Source organism: Notolepis coatsorum, assembly GCF_963971535.1.
Source record: "Notolepis coatsorum genome assembly, chromosome: 2".
In the NCBI taxonomy this organism is placed as follows: domain Eukaryota; kingdom Metazoa; phylum Chordata; class Actinopteri; order Aulopiformes; family Paralepididae; genus Notolepis; species Notolepis coatsorum.
In genome coordinates this window covers 66,172,180-66,190,138 of record NC_140166.1, presented here as the reverse complement: position 1 = coordinate 66,190,138, position 17,959 = coordinate 66,172,180, and the positions used below count along the sequence as shown (strand labels likewise).

Genomic DNA, 17,959 nt, shown 5'->3' with positions numbered 1-17,959 from the left:
TTTTTCCTTAGTAAAAATCAGATAGCAGGTTAGCACATGCGCTGTGTGAAGCTGTTAGACGCTTCATGGAGCTGACTATGACTGCGTCATACTCTTTTTGTCATTACATCGTATCATGGGTGTGGGGTCGTAAAGGGGTGAACTGGTAACCTTTCCTCCCCCTTTTTTCTGTTGGTCAGGGGTAAACCCACCTGTCCTTCAAGGTTCCTGTCACGTTGCGGTTCGGCACGTTACAGGGTGAGGGGGGGAGGTAGTTTCCTGGTCCCACGCCCTGGAATATTGGGCGTGTGCACTGCAGAAATTCCCCCGCCATAGAGTACGTCACTGTGCGCGTCTCTGTTGGTAGGACTTCCGTGTGCTGTTCAGGTCCATGTGATGGATCTGTTTCGGGGGGTGGTCAGGGCTCCTCCTCACGAAGCTCCTATCCGGGCCTTCTGTGAGTTGGGACTCTCCTTCCATGTGAGGGAGCCTCCTCAGAGTACAGAGCCTCCTCCTCAGATTGTCAAGGTGAGTGGAACCTCAAGAAGGAGTCCTACTCTATTGTGTGTGTATTCGATTCAATTAGATTATTGAGGGTGTATGGGTTCAGTGCCTCCTCCCCGGAGAGCCCTAAAACCAAACTTTTACATGGCTCAAGGTGCAATATATTCTTTTCAATCTGTACAGCTCGCGTGGGAAGTCTCTCTGGGGATTTCCGTCTCCTTCCTATGGGAGGGTGGTGGGATGTAAAAATGTGAAACATTTTTACCCCCGGCTGTGTAGACTGGGATACATGCTGTTGGTGCTTCCTTCTTTTCTATTAAAAAGAGTTGGAGTTAGGAAGTATCACACCCCTCTTGTCGTTCCCCTGGGCGCCTTGGGGATTCAATGACAGGTCTAAATAGCTTGTTCATTGATGTGGTTGTGTCCCGACGCACGCATAGTGCTAGCTCGGGGTGTTCTGTAATCAGGTGACTGACTGGCACGCCTTGGTTGCTTGGGGTTAAAACGGCGTTTTTATAAAGCAACTGGGATGGAGGTTTTTCCTCTTCCGACGACCTGTTTTGGTTGTCGACGGATTCTCGTTCATATCTGGGGGATGATGACGGAATGGATCTGAACATATGTAGAGGGTCTCACGCCCTGGGGGTGGGCCACCGGGCGCGGTTCGCCCCGAACGTCTGGGTGGCGCCTTCTTTTCATGTTTAAGATCAACACGCATATCTGCCCCTTCTCCTGGAGTAGGCATGTCGGCGTGGTTAGGGCACGGGACTGGTTCTGGTCACGCTGGTCCGGATCAGTTAAACCCGTTGTCCGCCGGGGATGCAGATCTGCTGTTCTGGTACCCTGAGGGACTTGGGCTTTTTTCAGGGGGAAAAATGCCAGGTCGGTCCGGGTGTCACAGGGTTAAGCACTATGGAGACCCTGGTTGGGTACATTTTGTACTCAGCACTGTCGTAATGGCTTACGGCCATGCCAACCTGTACACGCTCGATCTCGTCAGATCTCGGCCGCTACACAGGTTGGTCCTGGTTAGTACTTGGTTGGGAGACCGCCTGGGAATACCAAGTACGGTGTGCTTGGGGCTGGTTCTCCATTCTTTTCGCTCCTCTCTCACGCATGGCGAAGAGGGGCCTGTTGGGGTGGTCTTTGACCTCCTCTGGTGACCCTGTGCTTCCCGTATCGCTGGGCCCGGTCCGAAGTAATGTTTTGTCGACCCGTAGGCCTGGGTTAACCCTTTTTTGAAAACTGAAACACTTGTACTGCGGTATAGCCGGTGTATACCCGCAGGTGTTGTGGTTTGTAACCGACCCCAATCGCACAACACAAGACAGGTATGATGGTTTGCCAAGAAACAGATATTTATTGAACAACAGGGAAAAACAGGGAAAAGGGCACTGTCCCTTTAAGGGAGAATCACAAATACAGGAATATAATATGAGGGGAAGGAAGGGTGCCTTTAAAAGGTGGGCAGGAAAAGGGAACACTATGGGAAGGTAAGGGAACGCCTAAGGGAAGGTTAAGGGAACGCCTAGGGAACAGAGGAACTAGAGACTAGGTAAACAAGGGACAAGGAGAACTAGGGAGAGAGGACTAGGGACTAGGAGAGCTAGGGATAGAGGACTAGGGACTAGGAGAACTAGGGGGAGAGGACTAGGGACTAGGAGAGCTAGGGATAGAGGACTAGGGACTAGGAGAACTAGGGAAAGAGGACTAGGGACTAGGAGAGCTAGGGATAGAGGACTAGGGACTAGGAGAACTAGGGATAGAGGACTAGGGACTAGGAGAGCTAGGGATAAGGAACTAGGTGGAACTAGAAGGGGAGAACTTGGGACCAGGAACTAGGTGGAACTAGAAGGGGGGAACTAGGGGCAGAGGGGACTGAGGCCCGCGGAGGCGGGCTGGGGTACAGGGAGGATCTGGGGACTGGTGGGAAAACATCTGGGCCGCTCTGCAGGACAGAGGAGAGAGTTAATGCACAAAAGGGAAAAAACAGAGCAGGTGCAGAACAGTCCAAATAACAAAGTGAACAAAGTAATAATATCTTCGTGTGACAAACACACAGGGGGAGATGTAAAGTCCAAAAATACTATTCTAAGTGAGAACCAAAAACAGAGGCATAACGCTGGGAGATGAAATGTCCAAACTAACTAACAGAGGCAATACGCTGGGAGAGTGACATCACAATCAAAACTCACCCAGGCGTATGCGTAAAGGTACAGGAACAGCAGCGGGAACGGGGGCAAGGGCACTACGCTGGGTGAGTGACATCACAATCAAAACTCACCCCGGCGTATGCGTAATGGTAAGGGGACAGCAACGGGGCGAGGGCATCGCCACCGGGTGGCTGGCTGTCCGAGCCGAGGAACAGAGCGCTGGAACAACGGCGGTGGCGAGGATGTCGTCCACCGGGTAGCCGCTGTCGGAGCCGAGGAACAGAGTGCGCGCCACACCCTGGTGTGCGCGTCGGAACAGTGGCGGTGGCGAGGATGTCGTCCACCGGGTAGCCGCTGTCGGAGCGAGGAACAGAGTGCGCGCCACACCTTGGTGTGCGCGTCGGGACAGTGGCGGTGGCGAGGATGTCGTCCACCGGGTAGCCGCTGTCGGAGCGAGGAACAGAGTGCGCGCCACACCTTGGTGTGCGCGTCGGGACAGTGGCGGTGGCGAGGATGTCGTCCACCGGGTAGCCGCTGTCGGAGCGAGGAACAGAGTGCGCGCCACACCTTGGTGTGCGCGTCGGGACAGTGGCGGTGGCGAGGATGTCGTCCACCGGGTAGCCGCTGTCGGAGCTTGGAACAGAGTGCGCGCCTGTGCGCTGGTACGGAGGAGCGTGCCAAGCTCGAAGGTCTGGAAGATGCGCGTCAGTGCGCTGGTACGGAGGAGCGTGCCAAGCTCGAAGGTCCGGAAGATGCGCGTCAGTGCGCTGGTACGGAGGAGCGTGCCAAGCTCGAAGGTCCTTGGAAGATGCGCGTTGCGCGCTGGTCTGGAGAGCGTGCCAAGCTCGAGGGTTCTTGGAAGATGCGCGTTGCGCGCTGGTCTGGAGAGCGTGCCAAGCTCGAGCGTCCTTGGAAGATGCGCGTTGCGCGCTGGTCTGGAGAGCGTGCCAAGCTCGAGGGTTCTTGGAAGATGCGCGTTGCGCGCTGGTCTGGAGAGCGTGCCAAGCTCGAGCGTCCTTGGAAGACGCGCGTTGCGCGCTGAGGACTGGAGAGCGTCTGCGCTGGTCTGGATGTGCGTCAGGACGAACAGCTGCGCGGGGGTCTGCAGTGGAACGCTGGGGTGCCTCCCGTGGAAGTACAGGGAGCGCAGACCAGTCTCCCCCACAGGCAACGGCGACAGCTGGCGAAGGCTGGAGCAAACATCTCGACGCCGGAGAATGGAACAGCATAGGCAGACAGAGGATCTCCCGAAAGAGTCTAGATGTTTAGAGAGTATGACTCGGCAAGTATACAACACGACCCCACGCCAAAACGAGGGGAAGCGCCCTGGTATTTAAAGCCCACAGGGGGACTAATTAGCCTGCCACCACAGGCGCGAGAGATAATAGAATATCGAACAGGTGTGGCCACTAAGGGTAAGGAACGAGAGGGTGGGGGCTAGAGAGAGTGAGTGAGAAGGGAAAATAAACAGTATAGAAGGGAACTAAACAGTATAGGCTTAAAGAAACAGAGAAAAGGTAGTGAGCAGCGGGCAAAACCTCACAGTATCCCCCCCTCCAACGGGAGCCACCCGGCGACCCAAAACAAATACAGACAGAGTGGCAGGGGGCAAAACAAGAGGTACTGGCCAAGCCAGCAGGGGAAGCCACCACAAGAGTGGGGCTAGCAAAAGAAACAGGGTCGCCGAGGGGTAACTGGGGGAACTGGTCTAGAGGAACTGGTCTAGAGGAACTGGGTCTAGGGAACTAGTCTAGAGGAACTGGTCTAGAGAACTGGTCTAGAGAACTGGTCTAGAGAACTGGGCTAGAGAACTGGCCTAGAGAACTGGTTTAGAGAACTGGTTTAGAGAACTGGTCTAGAGAACTGGTCTAGAGGAACTGGTCTAGAGGAACTGGGTCTAGAGAACTGGTCTAGAGCAACTGGTCTAGAGGAACTGAGGGGCAAGCAGGGTAGCAAAGGGGTAACCATGGTAGCACCGGGAAAGGGCTAGCAGAGGGAAGGTTGCTGCCAGGGCACTGATAGCTACAGGGCCTATGCTAGCTGTACTGCTACATCTACATAGAGGCTGCGCTAGCTGCCGGAGCTAGGCTGGCAGACAGGGCTGGACCAGCATGAGAGAACAAGCTAGCTGGAAGGACAGTCCTAGCTGTGGGAATACTGACCTTGCTAGCTGAAGGGCAGTCCTAGCAGTGGGAGAAACTACACAAAAAAGTGGAGGCCATGCAGAGGGACCGGGTTAGCTGCTTGGGCCTGGCTAGCTACAGGGCCTATGCCAGCTGCAAGGCTGCATTAACATAGAGGCTGTGCTAACAGCCGGGGCCAAGCTAGCAGACCGGGGCCATGCAGAGGGAAACTGGGTTAGCTGCCAGGGCATGGCTAGCTACAGGGCCCATGCCAGCAGCAAGGGCTGCATAAACATAGAGGCTGTGCTAGCAGCCGGGGCAAGACTAGCAGACAGGGGCTCTGCTGAGGGACTGGGTTAGCCGCCAGGGCATGGCTAGCTACAGGGGGGTCAAAAAGGGCAAAACGGGAAGCAAACAGGGGAGCTAACCGGGGAGACTAACAAGCTAAACAGGGAAGCTAAACTGGGCTAAACAGGGGAGTAACAGGGCTAACAGGGGAGCTAGAGGGGACAAGAAAAAAAAAGGCAAACTCAACATACACAGTCTGTGCTGGCTGGGGTCGTAGACTTGGTGGGGTCGTACTGTTGTGGTTTGTAACCGACCCCAATCGCACAACACAAGACAGGTATGATGGTTTGCCAAGAAACAGATATTTATTGAACAACAGGGAAAAACAGGGAAAAGGGCACTGTCCCTTTAAGGGAGAATCACAAATACAGGAATATAATATGAGGGGAAGGAAGGGTGCCTTTAAAAGGCGGGCAGGAAAAGGGAACACTATGGGAAGGTAAGGGAACGCCTAAGGGAAGGTTAAGGGAACGCCTAGGGAACAGAGGAACTAGAGACTAGGTAAACAAGGGACAAGGAGAACTAGGGAGAGAGGACTAGGGACTAGGAGAGCTAGGGATAGAGGACTAGGGACTAGGAGAACTAGGGGGAGAGGACTAGGGACTAGGAGAGCTAGGGATAGAGGACTAGGGACTAGGAGAACTAGGGAAAGAGGACTAGGGACTAGGAGAGCTAGGGATAGAGGACTAGGGACTAGGAGAACTAGGGATAGAGGACTAGGGACTAGGAGAGCTAGGGATAAGGAACTAGGTGGAACTAGAAGGGGAGAACTTGGGACCAGGAACTAGGTGGAACTAGAAGGGGGGAACTAGGGGCAGAGGGGACTGAGGCCCGCGGAGGCGGGCTGGGGTACAGGGAGGATCTGGGGACTGGTGGGAAAACATCTGGGCCGCTCTGCAGGACAGAGGAGAGAGTTAATGCACAAAAGGGAAAAAACAGAGCAGGTGCAGAACAGTCCAAATAACAAAGTGAACAAAGTAATAATATCTTCGTGTGACAAACACACAGGGGGAGATGTAAAGTCCAAAAATACTATTCTAAGTGAGAACCAAAAACAGAGGCATAACGCTGGGAGATGAAATGTCCAAACTAACTAACAGAGGCAATACGCTGGGAGAGTGACATCACAATCAAAACTCACCCAGGCGTATGCGTAAAGGTACAGGAACAGCAGCGGGAACGGGGGCAAGGGCACTACGCTGGGTGAGTGACATCACAATCAAAACTCACCCCGGCGTATGCGTAATGGTAAGGGGACAGCAACGGGGCGAGGGCATCGCCACCGGGTGGCTGGCTGTCCGAGCCGAGGAACAGAGCGCTGGAACAACGGCGGTGGCGAGGATGTCGTCCACCGGGTAGCCGCTGTCGGAGCCGAGGAACAGAGTGCGCGCCACACCCTGGTGTGCGCGTCGGAACAGTGGCGGTGGCGAGGATGTCGTCCACCGGGTAGCCGCTGTCGGAGCGAGGAACAGAGTGCGCGCCACACCTTGGTGTGCGCGTCGGGACAGTGGCGGTGGCGAGGATGTCGTCCACCGGGTAGCCGCTGTCGGAGCGAGGAACAGAGTGCGCGCCACACCTTGGTGTGCGCGTCGGGACAGTGGCGGTGGCGAGGATGTCGTCCACCGGGTAGCCGCTGTTGGAGCTTGGAACAGAGTGCGCGCCTGTGCGCTGGTACGGAGGAGCGTGCCAAGCTCGAAGGTCTGGAAGATGCGCGTCAGTGCGCTGGTACGGAGGAGCGTGCCAAGCTCGAAGGTCCGGAAGATGCGCGTCAGTGCGCTGGTACGGAGGAGCGTGCCAAGCTCGAAGGTCCTTGGAAGATGCGCGTTGCGCGCTGGTCTGGAGAGCGTGCCAAGCTCGAGGGTTCTTGGAAGATGCGCGTTGCGCGCTGGTCTGGAGAGCGTGCCAAGCTCGAGCGTCCTTGGAAGATGCGCGTTGCGCGCTGGTCTGGAGAGCGTGCCAAGCTCGAGGGTTCTTGGAAGATGCGCGTTGCGCGCTGGTCTGGAGAGCGTGCCAAGCTCGAGCGTCCTTGGAAGACGCGCGTTGCGCGCTGAGGACTGGAGAGCGTCTGCGCTGGTCTGGATGTGCGTCAGGACGAACAGCTGCGCGGGGGTCTGCAGTGGAACGCTGGGGTGCCTCCCGTGGAAGTACAGGGAGCGCAGACCAGTCTCCCCCACAGGCAACGGCGACAGCTGGCGAAGGCTGGAGCAAACATCTCGACGCCGGAGAATGGAACAGCATAGGCAGACAGAGGATCTCCCGAAAGAGTCTAGATGTTTAGAGAGTATGACTCGGCAAGTATACAACACGACCCCACGCCAAAACGAGGGGAAGCGCCCTGGTATTTAAAGCCCACAGGGGGACTAATTAGCCTGCCACCACAGGTGCGAGAGATAATAGAATATCGAACAGGTGTGGCCACTAAGGGTAAGGAACGAGAGGGTGGGGGCTAGAGAGAGTGAGTGAGAAAGGAAAATAAACAGTATAGAAGGGAACTAAACAGTATAGGCTTAAAGAAACAGAGAAAAGGTAGTGAGCAGCGGGCAAAACCTCACAGCAGGTGTGTTTTGGAGTTTTTTCTTGAGGGGTTATAGGAACAACCACCGCATTGGGTAACACCAAGGTGGTTGATTCCCTGGTGTGTTGGAGCAGTGTCAACTCCCGGGTTACCCGGTTGAGGGTGCCCCTGCACGTTCATGACGTCTGCCAATCGTGTCTGCCTTCTCTGCCTCAACCCCTCTGGGTGGTTTTTTTTTAAATGGAGGCTTGGTCATGCAACAACGCCAGCATACGCCCCTTCCGCCGGAGCGGCTGTGTTCAGCTGTCCCCTCTGGCGCCTGTCTCGTCCGCAGTCTCCAGGCTCGGGTTAACAGCCTGTTGCCTGGTTTTTCCCTGGTGCGCTGCCTGCTTCCGTTGGTCAACCTTTTTTGTGTGCTTACGGCCATGCTGACTGCCTGTTCTGCAGGGTCAGTGTGCCAGGCGGTGGACTATTGGGGGGACAGGGCCCGCTCGGCTGAGGGGCCTTTGTCCGAATACGCTGGCGATGTGGGGGGCGGGGTCACTAAGTGCCCACCTGGTGGGGTCTTGATGCTGGCATCATGGCCTTCTCCAGGCCCCCGTTCCAGGGGGTCCAGTCCCTTTGGTGGGTCTGGGCCTTCCTTCGCGCTCCGCTGCTACGGCCTTGCCACGGGGTTGGGTTTGCCCTTGACCCCGTGATTCTGGGGGCAGTAACGAGGTTGTTCCCTCCGTTCGTTCCCGGGTGGCATGCGGGTTGTGCGTGTGTGTAGTCATGGGGTCAGGCCTTCAGCGGTTGTGGGGGGCCTTCAGCGGGGTGTATTTGTCGGCCGGTGGCTCCGCTCGGCCTCCCTTGTGCATGAGTGACGCCGAGCGGATCCACTATGATACAGAACGATAGGTTATGACTATAACCAATGTAACTGACTGCCAAGGGTAAAGATGCCTATCATCTTTACTGTCAGTAAGCTTTGATTTGCGTTGGTCTAGATCATAGGTGTCAAACTCACGGCCCGCGGGCCAAATCCGGCCCGCCACGTCATTTGATGTGGCCCCCCAAGAGCTCAGGTAAAAAAAAAAAAAAAAAAAAAAAAACGTTTTTTTTTTTTTTTTTTTTTTTACATTAATATTGGGTTAAAAAATACCAGTGTTAAAATAATTGTGGGTTAATGCGTTAATAAAGCTTTAACTTTGACAGCCTTAGTTATTACACATTCTTACACATACATGTATGTTGAACATCTGAGGTAACAAAGGAAAAAAGCCAAAAGCACTTACTCCTCAGACATTCTTTGACAATTTTACAGCCCAAAATACAAAAACGATCCAGGCGGAATAGGTAACAAAGGGTTGAAGAAATATTGTCTGAACTGTCAGATGCAAACTGGCTGTGTGACATAACCGAGCATCTCGCTCAATTGAATAAGAAGCTGTAGGGACGCAAACAAGTCCCACCCAAAACTTGACCAATATAGTTGTGAACTGAGACAACCCTTATTTTGTTATTTTTGAGTACAGTTACAGTTGTGTGTTCATGCAGACACATAATAGCAATTTCATTACGAATTGAAAATGGGGGACCCTGATGTAAACAAGTCGAAAGTCTTTCTCTGGTCTGCATCCCCTTAACAATTGTGTGTATTGAGCTGTACTGTACTGTACCCATTCTGCAATCTGTTAATTAAAGTTAATTAAACTATCTTCCATTAGTTGGATGTATGGCCTCTGCAAGGTTGTGTGCAGCCATTTGTTTTTGTAACATCTGCTACATCTGTCCCACGTGTTCTTTGCAGCTCACAGTTGTTAGTTCTGCCCCTCTTGACTGTGACAAAAAGGTTTTGAACAAACTTAATGTCATAGCTTGTATTTGATGATATTCTTCTTTGTTATTTACTTGAATGGTTTGATCATTGATTGGTGGAGTAATATGGGGTTCTGATAAACTAAAATTATTTGTTAAAATAACATAAGCTAACATATATTTTTACATTTATGCAAATGAATATGCAATATGTATAACTTGAATAAGTAATAAATACAGAAACACCATGTTTAACAATATGTAAATGTGTAGCTACATTTATTTTACATTACATTAACATTTATACGGTCTTTGGCCCTTTGAGGGCAACCATAATGCTGATGTGGCCCTCTGTGAAAATGAGTTTGACAAGATGATCAACTTCTCTGTATTGGCTCAGAATACTGAGCTCTCTATTTATCTATTTAAGAAAATAATATTTCGGAGCCACTTGTGCATTTTCATTTAGTGTCCACATGGGGGCAGAGCTCGTCTTCCTTTAGTATAAAAGTCACAGCTTCCTGTGTGACCAAGGCGGAAGTAACTCAGAGATAACGACGGAGCAGGCAGCGAATTATAATGATAGAAGGACCTTACTCCAGTTAAATTAACTACCCTTGGTAAAGCGGAATAAGTTTTCACGGTGCAAACGAGGTGCAAACGGGGTGCAAACGGAGCAAATGAGGCGACCGTCACTACCTGTACAAACGACAAACTACCAAAGAAAAGCTACAGTACTGCTAAGCTGAAATGCAAAAGAGAAAACAAATAAAAGCATCTGTACGAAACATAACCGCATCTTTATTTCAACATCAAGCCGGGGGGCAGTTACAGTGAAAACTTACCCAACTCTGAAGAGTGAAAACTTACCGACCAGTGGTGAGCGAAGACTTACCCATACTCTGAAGATGATAAACAGTGAGTAAAACCCGTACTCTGAAGATGATCAACAGTGAGTAAAACCCATACTCTGAAGATGATAAACAGTGAGTAAAACCCATACTCTGAAGATGATAAACAGTGAGTAAACCCATACTCTGAAGATGATAAACAGTGAGTAAAACCCATACTCTGAAGAGGATAAATGTATTATGAAACCTCATTCTGAAGTGGATAAATGTGAAGTAGACCTTACTCTGAAGAGGATAGATGTTCTGAAGAGGATGGATGTATTATGAAGACTTTATTCTGAAGTGGATAAATGTACAATGAAGACCACCATCCGAAGAAAATACATGTATGTTGAAGATCTTACTCCAAAGAAAATACATGTATGTTGAAGATCTTACTCCGAAAAGAATACATGTATGTTGAAGATCTTACTCCAAAGAAAATACATGTATGTTGAAGATCTTACTCCGAAGAAAATACATGTATGTTGAAGATCTTACTCCGAAGAAAATACATGTATGTTGAAGATCTTACTCCGAAGAAAATACATGTATGTTGAAGATCTTACTCCGAAGAAAATACATGTATGTTGAAGATCTTACTCCGAAGAAAATACATGTATGTTGAAGATCTTACTCCGAAGAAAATACATGTATGTTGAAGATCTTACTCCGAAGAAAATACATGTATGTTGAAGACCTTACTCCGAAAAGAATACATGTATGTTGAAGATCTTACTCCGAAGAGAATACATGTATGTTGAGGACCCTACACTAAAGAAAATACATGTATGAAGAGAAGGAAGAATGAACCTACTGAGTTAACCCTATGCTGTCTGGTATCCATCCCAGCAAAACCACGGACGTGTGGCAACTCCTGTATATCTAATTAACCCTATGCTGTCTGGTATCCATCCCAGCAAAACCACGGACGTGTGGCAACTCCTGTATATCTAATTAACCCTATGCTGTCTGGTATCCATCCCAGCAAAACCACGGACGTGTGGCAACTCCTGTATATCTAATTAACCCTATGCTGTCTGGTATCCATCCCAGCAAAATCACAGACGTGTGGCAACTCCTGTATATCTAATTAACCCTATGCTGTCTGGTATCCATCCCAGCAAAACCACGGACGTGTGGCAACTCCTGTATATCTAATTAACCCTATGCTGTCTGGTATCCATCCCAGCAAAACCACGGACGTGTGGCAACTCCTGTATATCTAATTAACCCTATGCTGTCTGGTATCCATCCCAGCAATACCACGGACGTGTGGCAACTCCTGTATATTTAATGAATATTATGCTGTCTGATATCCATCCCAGCAAGTGGAACTCTTAAATACCATCTATTTATTTGATATTTTGAGTGTGTGTGATCAAGCACAATGTCGGCCCAAGAAGACGATGCTGGCAACCTCTTGGAGATGGAACAGAACAGGACAGGTGCTCGCAGAGGAACTCTAACAGAGAAAGGAAAGGAGAATCGTGAGGTGGAAAATATGAAAAATGAGAAGGTATTTAACAAGGTTTACCACACCTGGAGGAAGATGGCAAAGGAAATTAGAGGAAAACTGAGAGCCTTCTGTCCGACAGAAGAACTTGGAAAATTAAAACAAGACATTCAAACAAGTTGTGACCTAGTATATAGTGTGTATGAGTAAATTCTATGCAATCATGCCACAACTCCAGAGATAGCAGATAAAATAGACGCCTGTATCCAGCTGACGACAGACATGCAGGAACTTGTTTGTAAACGATTAGAAACAAAGGAAGAAGATTGTAATGAACGACATGAAAAGGAGAGAGTGAGGATAGCACTGAATAAAGAGTCAAGCAGAAGGATGGAAGCTGAACTTGCAGCTAAAGAGGAAGAGGTGAAGGCCATCTGGGGAATACAGGCTCTGCAAACAAATCTCCTCAAACTAGAGGAGGAAGAGGCAGCCATGCTAACGGAAATGGAGCAGATGAAGGTGGAGAGTCGACGTAGGCTGGAGACGGAAAGGATGAAGCTACAGCAGCTACAAGCAGAAAATGAAGTTAAGGTAGCAGCAGCCCGAGTGAGGGCATACGGTTCTGGAAGTGATCAAGATAACAAAGAAGAAGAAGAAAACACTGATCATGAAATAAAAACTGCTCACCAAAAACCTGAAGATAGTGCTCTGCTACATCCAACATTCCAACGTCAAGTATCTCCTGGAGCAACTGTGAACCAAGAGGCCTTCAGTCTAGCCCAAGCAAGCGCACTAAGCAGGAACCACCTACCTAACCCTCATCTGGACAGACAAGGGAGTCAGAGCTTCGTACATAGAGTCGCAGTAAAAGAAATACCAGCCCCGTCTACAACAGATGTCCTGAAAGCCCTTGAGTCGGACTTCTCTGAAAGGAACTACGAGGACAAGTACGTGTCTCAAGAAGATGTTCGCTTCATACAATTTCTCAGTAACCACATCAGACAGAAAGAAGATGGACACTACGAGATGCCTTTACCTTTCAAGGGTAGCGGCCCACCATCTCTACCAAACAAGAAACGAGCCACTGTCCGCCTTCAGAAGAAACTAAAGACAAATAAAGAATATCACGAACGCTATAAGATTTTCATGAAGGAAATCATTGAGAAAGGTGATGCAGAACTGGACCATACAACAGCAAAGGGAGAGACTGCCTGGTACCTTCCTCATCACAGCACCTGCCATCCCAAAAGGCCCAACAAGCTAAGGGTCATGTTCGTCGACTGCTCAGCAAAACTATTCGCCACGCCTGAATCCCGAAAGTACCTTAAGTTCCTATGGTGGGAGGAAGGAGATTTGGGAAAAGAACCACCGGAAAACAAGATGACAGTTCACCTATTCGGAGCTGCTTCGTCTCCTGGATGTGCCAACTTAGGCCTAAGGTACATGGCACACCAACATAGAGAAGACTACCCAGCAGCCTCAGCCTTCATTGAGAAGAACTTCTACGTTGATGATGGGTTAGCCAGCGTTTCATCAGTCGAAGAGGCCAAGAAACTGATCATCGAGGCACAAAAATTGTGCAAACGAGGAGGCCTACGCCTCCACAAATTCAACTCTAACCACAAAGACGTCCTCGACTGTGTGAAACCCTCAGAAAGAGCAACAATCACTGACCCTCTCGAACTTAAGCTGGAAGCAACCCCAACTGAGCATGCACTTGGCCTTCAGTGGTCTATAGACAACGACACCTTCAGCTTCAATGTCAACATGAAAGACCAGCCTTCAACCCGTCGAGGAATCCTCTCCATCGTCGCCTCTCTTTATGACCCACTCGGGTTTGTTGCCCCATTCACCCTAAGCGGAAAACGCATACTTCAAGAACTATGCCGCAGAGGCATAAGATGGGACGATCCACTGCCAGATGACTTAAAGCCACGGTGGGAGGAATGGAAGATCGGGCTATATAACTTAAAGGAATTCACAATCCCTAGATGCGATCACCCACATGACTTCGGCAACATCATCAAGACGGAACTGCATCACTTTGCCGATGCCAGCAGCATGGGGTATGGCGCTTGTTCCTACCTCAGGTACAAAAATGACAAAAATACAGTACACTCCAGTCTTGTGATGGCCAAAGCAAGAGTAGCACCCACAAAGGTCTCAAGCATCCCACGTCTAGAGCTCTCAGCGGCAGTGGTCGCAACCAAATTAAGTATGTTGCTGAAAAGAGAACTGCAGATGAAGATCGATGAAGAATTCTTCTGGACAGATTCACAAGTAGTTCTGGGCTACATCAATAATGAGGCAAGAAGGTTCCATGTGTTCGTCGCGAACAGAGTCCAACTGATAAGAGAAAACACTGACCCAAGTAAATGGCACTATATCGAAACAGCAGAGAACCCGGCAGATCATGCCTCCAGAGGCCTTCAGGCATCTCACATTCCTTCAACAAACTGGACATGAGATGCTTCATCAGCCTCAGAGGAGCTGTTCGGCAACTTCATTGCGACCACAGTACTAACTTCGTGGGAGCTAGAAACCAGTTTAAAGAAGCACTCAAACAATGTGACGCCAGTTTACTGGAGATCTTTCTAGCAGAGAAACAGTGTGAATTTGTCTTCAACGCTCCATCCGCCAGCCATGCAGGTGGTGTCTGGGAACGTCAAATCAGGACAGTAAGAAATGTGCTGAACGCCACTATCGCTCTGTGTCCAGGCAGACTTGATGACGCCTCTCTTAGAACACTCTTCTATGAAGCTACAGCTATTGTAAACAGCCGACCACTGACAGTAGATGGTATCAACGATCCTATGGCGCTAGAACCCTTAACACCAAACCATCTCGTCATGATGAAGTCTAAAATCGCTCTTCCACCCCCTGGGAGATTTGCTAAAGAGGACATGTATGCAACCAAGAGATGGCGCAGAGTCCAGTACCTAATCGAACAATTCTGGAGCCGCTGGAAGAAGGAATACCTCCTGAACATTTCTACACGCCAGAAGTGGCACGTACCACGGCGTAACCTCAAGGTGAACGACATAGTCATCCTCAAGAACAGTAACCTGCCAAGAAGCCAGTGGCAACTATGTCGAGTCGTCGAAGCCACTCAAGAGAGCGATGGTCTAGTACGTCGAGTAAAAATACAGACTGGGGAGCGAAAAGATCACTCTGCCAGACCTTCAGTCCTCGAGCGACCGATCCAGAAATTGGTACTCCTCCTCGAGAGTAATTAGTATAGAAACGCTTGAATTGTATTATTTTGATGCTATGTGAAATCTAAAAGGAAATCCTGTATGACTAAATTAATTGTTTTTGTGCTTATCCGTCATAGCAGGATTTGGTGGGAGTGTAACTGACCGCCAAGGGTAAAGATGCCTATCATCTTTACTGTCAGTAAGCTTTGATTTGCGTTGGTCTAGATGATCAACTTCTCTGTATTGGCTCAGAATACTGAGCTCTCTATTTATCTATTTAAGAAAATAATATTTCGGAGCCACTTGTGCATTTTCATTTAGTGTCCACATGGGGGCAGAGCTCGTCTTCCTTTAGTATAAAAGTCACAGCTTCCTGTGTGACCAAGGCGGAAGTAACTCAGAGATAACGACGGAGCAGGCAGCGAATTATAATGATAGAAGGACCTTACTCCAGTTAAATTAACTACCCTTGGTAAAGCGGAATACGTTTTCACGGTGCAAACGAGGTGCAAACGGGGTGCAAACGGAGCAAATGAGGCGACCGTCACTACCTGTACAAACGACAAACTACCAAAGAAAAGCTACAGTACTGCTAAGCTGAAATGCAAAAGAGAAAACAAATAAAAGCATCTGTACGAAACATAACCGCATCTTTATTTCAACATCAAGCCGGGGGGCAGTTACAACCAAGTTCTGTTAATAGTGGTGACGCTCGGCGTCCGACGCCGCTGCATCCCTTGATCTCACCTTGTGGTGAAAGCTTGGGAAGGAGGAGAGCAGGTGATAGGGGTGTGGTCAGACAAATATTGGGATATAAAGGTACATTGTGGTCTTTATTCAGTGCGCATGCACATGCGGGGATAGTGCATGAGTGACGCCGAGCGTCACCACTATTAACAGAACTTGGTTATAGTCATAACCTATCGTTTACCACTGGTATTTACCACTTGGTTAGTTTACCACTGGTATTTACCACTTGGTTAGTTTACCACTGGTATTTACCACTTGGTTAGTTTACCACTGGTATTTACCACTTGGTTAGTTGACTACTGGTATTTACCACTTGGTTAGTTTACTACTGGTATTTACCACTTGGTTAGTTTACCACTGGTTTTTACCACTTGGTTAGTTTACCACTCTGGTATTTACCACTTGGTTAGTTTACCACTCTGGTATTTACCACTTGGTTAGTTTACTACTGGTATTTACCACTTGGTTAGTTTACTACTGGTATTTACCACTTGGTTAGTTTACCACTGGTATTTACCACTTGGTTAGTTTACCACTGGTATTTACCACTTGGTTAGTTTACTACTGGTATTTACCACTTGGTTAGTTTACTACTGGTATTTACCATCTGGTTAGTTTACTACTGGTATTTACCACTTGGTTAGTTTACCACTGGTATTTACCACTTGGTTAGTTTACCACTGGTATTTACCACTTGGTTAGTTTACCACTGGTTTTTACCACTTGGTTAGTTTACCACTCTGGTATTTACCACTTGGTTAGTTTACCACTCTGGTATTTACCACTTGGTTAGTTTACCACTGGTATTTACCACTTGGTTAGTTGACTACTGGTATTTACCACTTGGTTAGTTTACCACTCTGGTATTTACCACTTGGTTAGTTTACTGCTGGTATTTATCACTTGGTTAGTTGACTACTGGTATTTACCACTTGGTTAGTTTACCACTGGTATTTACCACTTGGTTAGTTTACTACTGGTATTTACCACTTGGTTAGTTTACCACTCTGGTATTTACCACTTGGTTAGTTTAACACTGGTATTTACCACTTGGTTAGTTGACTACTGGTATTTACCACTTGGTTAGTTTACCACTCTGGTATTTACCACTTGGTTAGTTTACCACTGGTATTTACCACTTGGTTAGTTTACCACTGGTATTTACCACTTGGTTAGTTTACTACTGGTATTTACCACTTGGTTAGTTTACCACTGGTATTTACCACTTGGTTAGTTTACCACTGGTATTTACCACTTGGTTAGTTTACTACTGGTATTTACCACTTGGTTAGTTTACCACTGGTATTTATCACTTGGTTAGTTTACCACTGGTATTTACCACTTGGTTAGTTTACCACTGGTATTTACCACTTGGTTAGTTTACCACTCTGGTATTTACCACTTGGTTAGTTTACTACTGGTATTTACCACTTGGTTAGTTTACTACTGGTATTTAAAACTTGGTTAGTTTACTACTGGTATTTACCACTTGGTTAGTTTACCACTCTGGTATTTACCACTTGGTTAGTTTACCACTGGTATTTACCACTTGGTTAGTTTACCACTGGTATTTACCACTTGGTTAGTTTACTACTGGTATTTACCACTTGGTTAGTTTACCACTGGTATTTACCACTTGGTTAGTTTACCACTGGTATTTACCACTTGGTTAGTTTACCACTGGTATTTACCACTTGGCTAGTTTACTACTGGTATTTACCACTTGGTTAGTTTACCACTGGTATTTACCACTTGGTTAGTTTACCACTCTGGTATTTACCACTTGGTTAGTTTACCACTCTGGTATTTACCACTTGGTTAGTTTACCACTCTGGTATTTACCACTTGGTTAGTTTACTACTGGTATTTACCACTTGGTTAGTTTACTACTGGTATTTACCACTTGGTATAGTTTACCACTGGTATTTACCACTTGGTTAGTTTACCACTGGTATTTACCACTTGGTTAGTTTACCACTGGTATTTACCACTTGGTTAGTTTACTACTGGTATTTACCACTTGGTTAGTTTACTACTGGTATTTACCACTTGGTATAGTTTACCACTGGTATTTACCACTTGGTTAGTTTACCACTGGTATTTACCACTTGGTTAGTTTACCACTGGTATTTACCACTTGGTTAGTTTACCACTCTGGTATTTACCACTTGGTTAGTTTACCACTGGTATTTACCACTTGGTTAGTTTACTACTGGTATTTACCACTTGGTTAGTTTACCACTGGTA

At 48.3% G+C, this 17,959-nt stretch overlaps 1 protein-coding gene across 1 annotated transcript in view; it reads right to left on the bottom strand.

The window, feature by feature from the left end:
• The window catches only part of LOC311223414 (globoside alpha-1,3-N-acetylgalactosaminyltransferase 1-like), a gene marked incomplete at both ends in the record, with an annotated part of 83,586 nt that overhangs the window by 50,905 nt on the left and 14,722 nt on the right, over window positions 1–17,959 (bottom strand). The gene's annotated exons all lie outside the window — the stretch shown is intronic.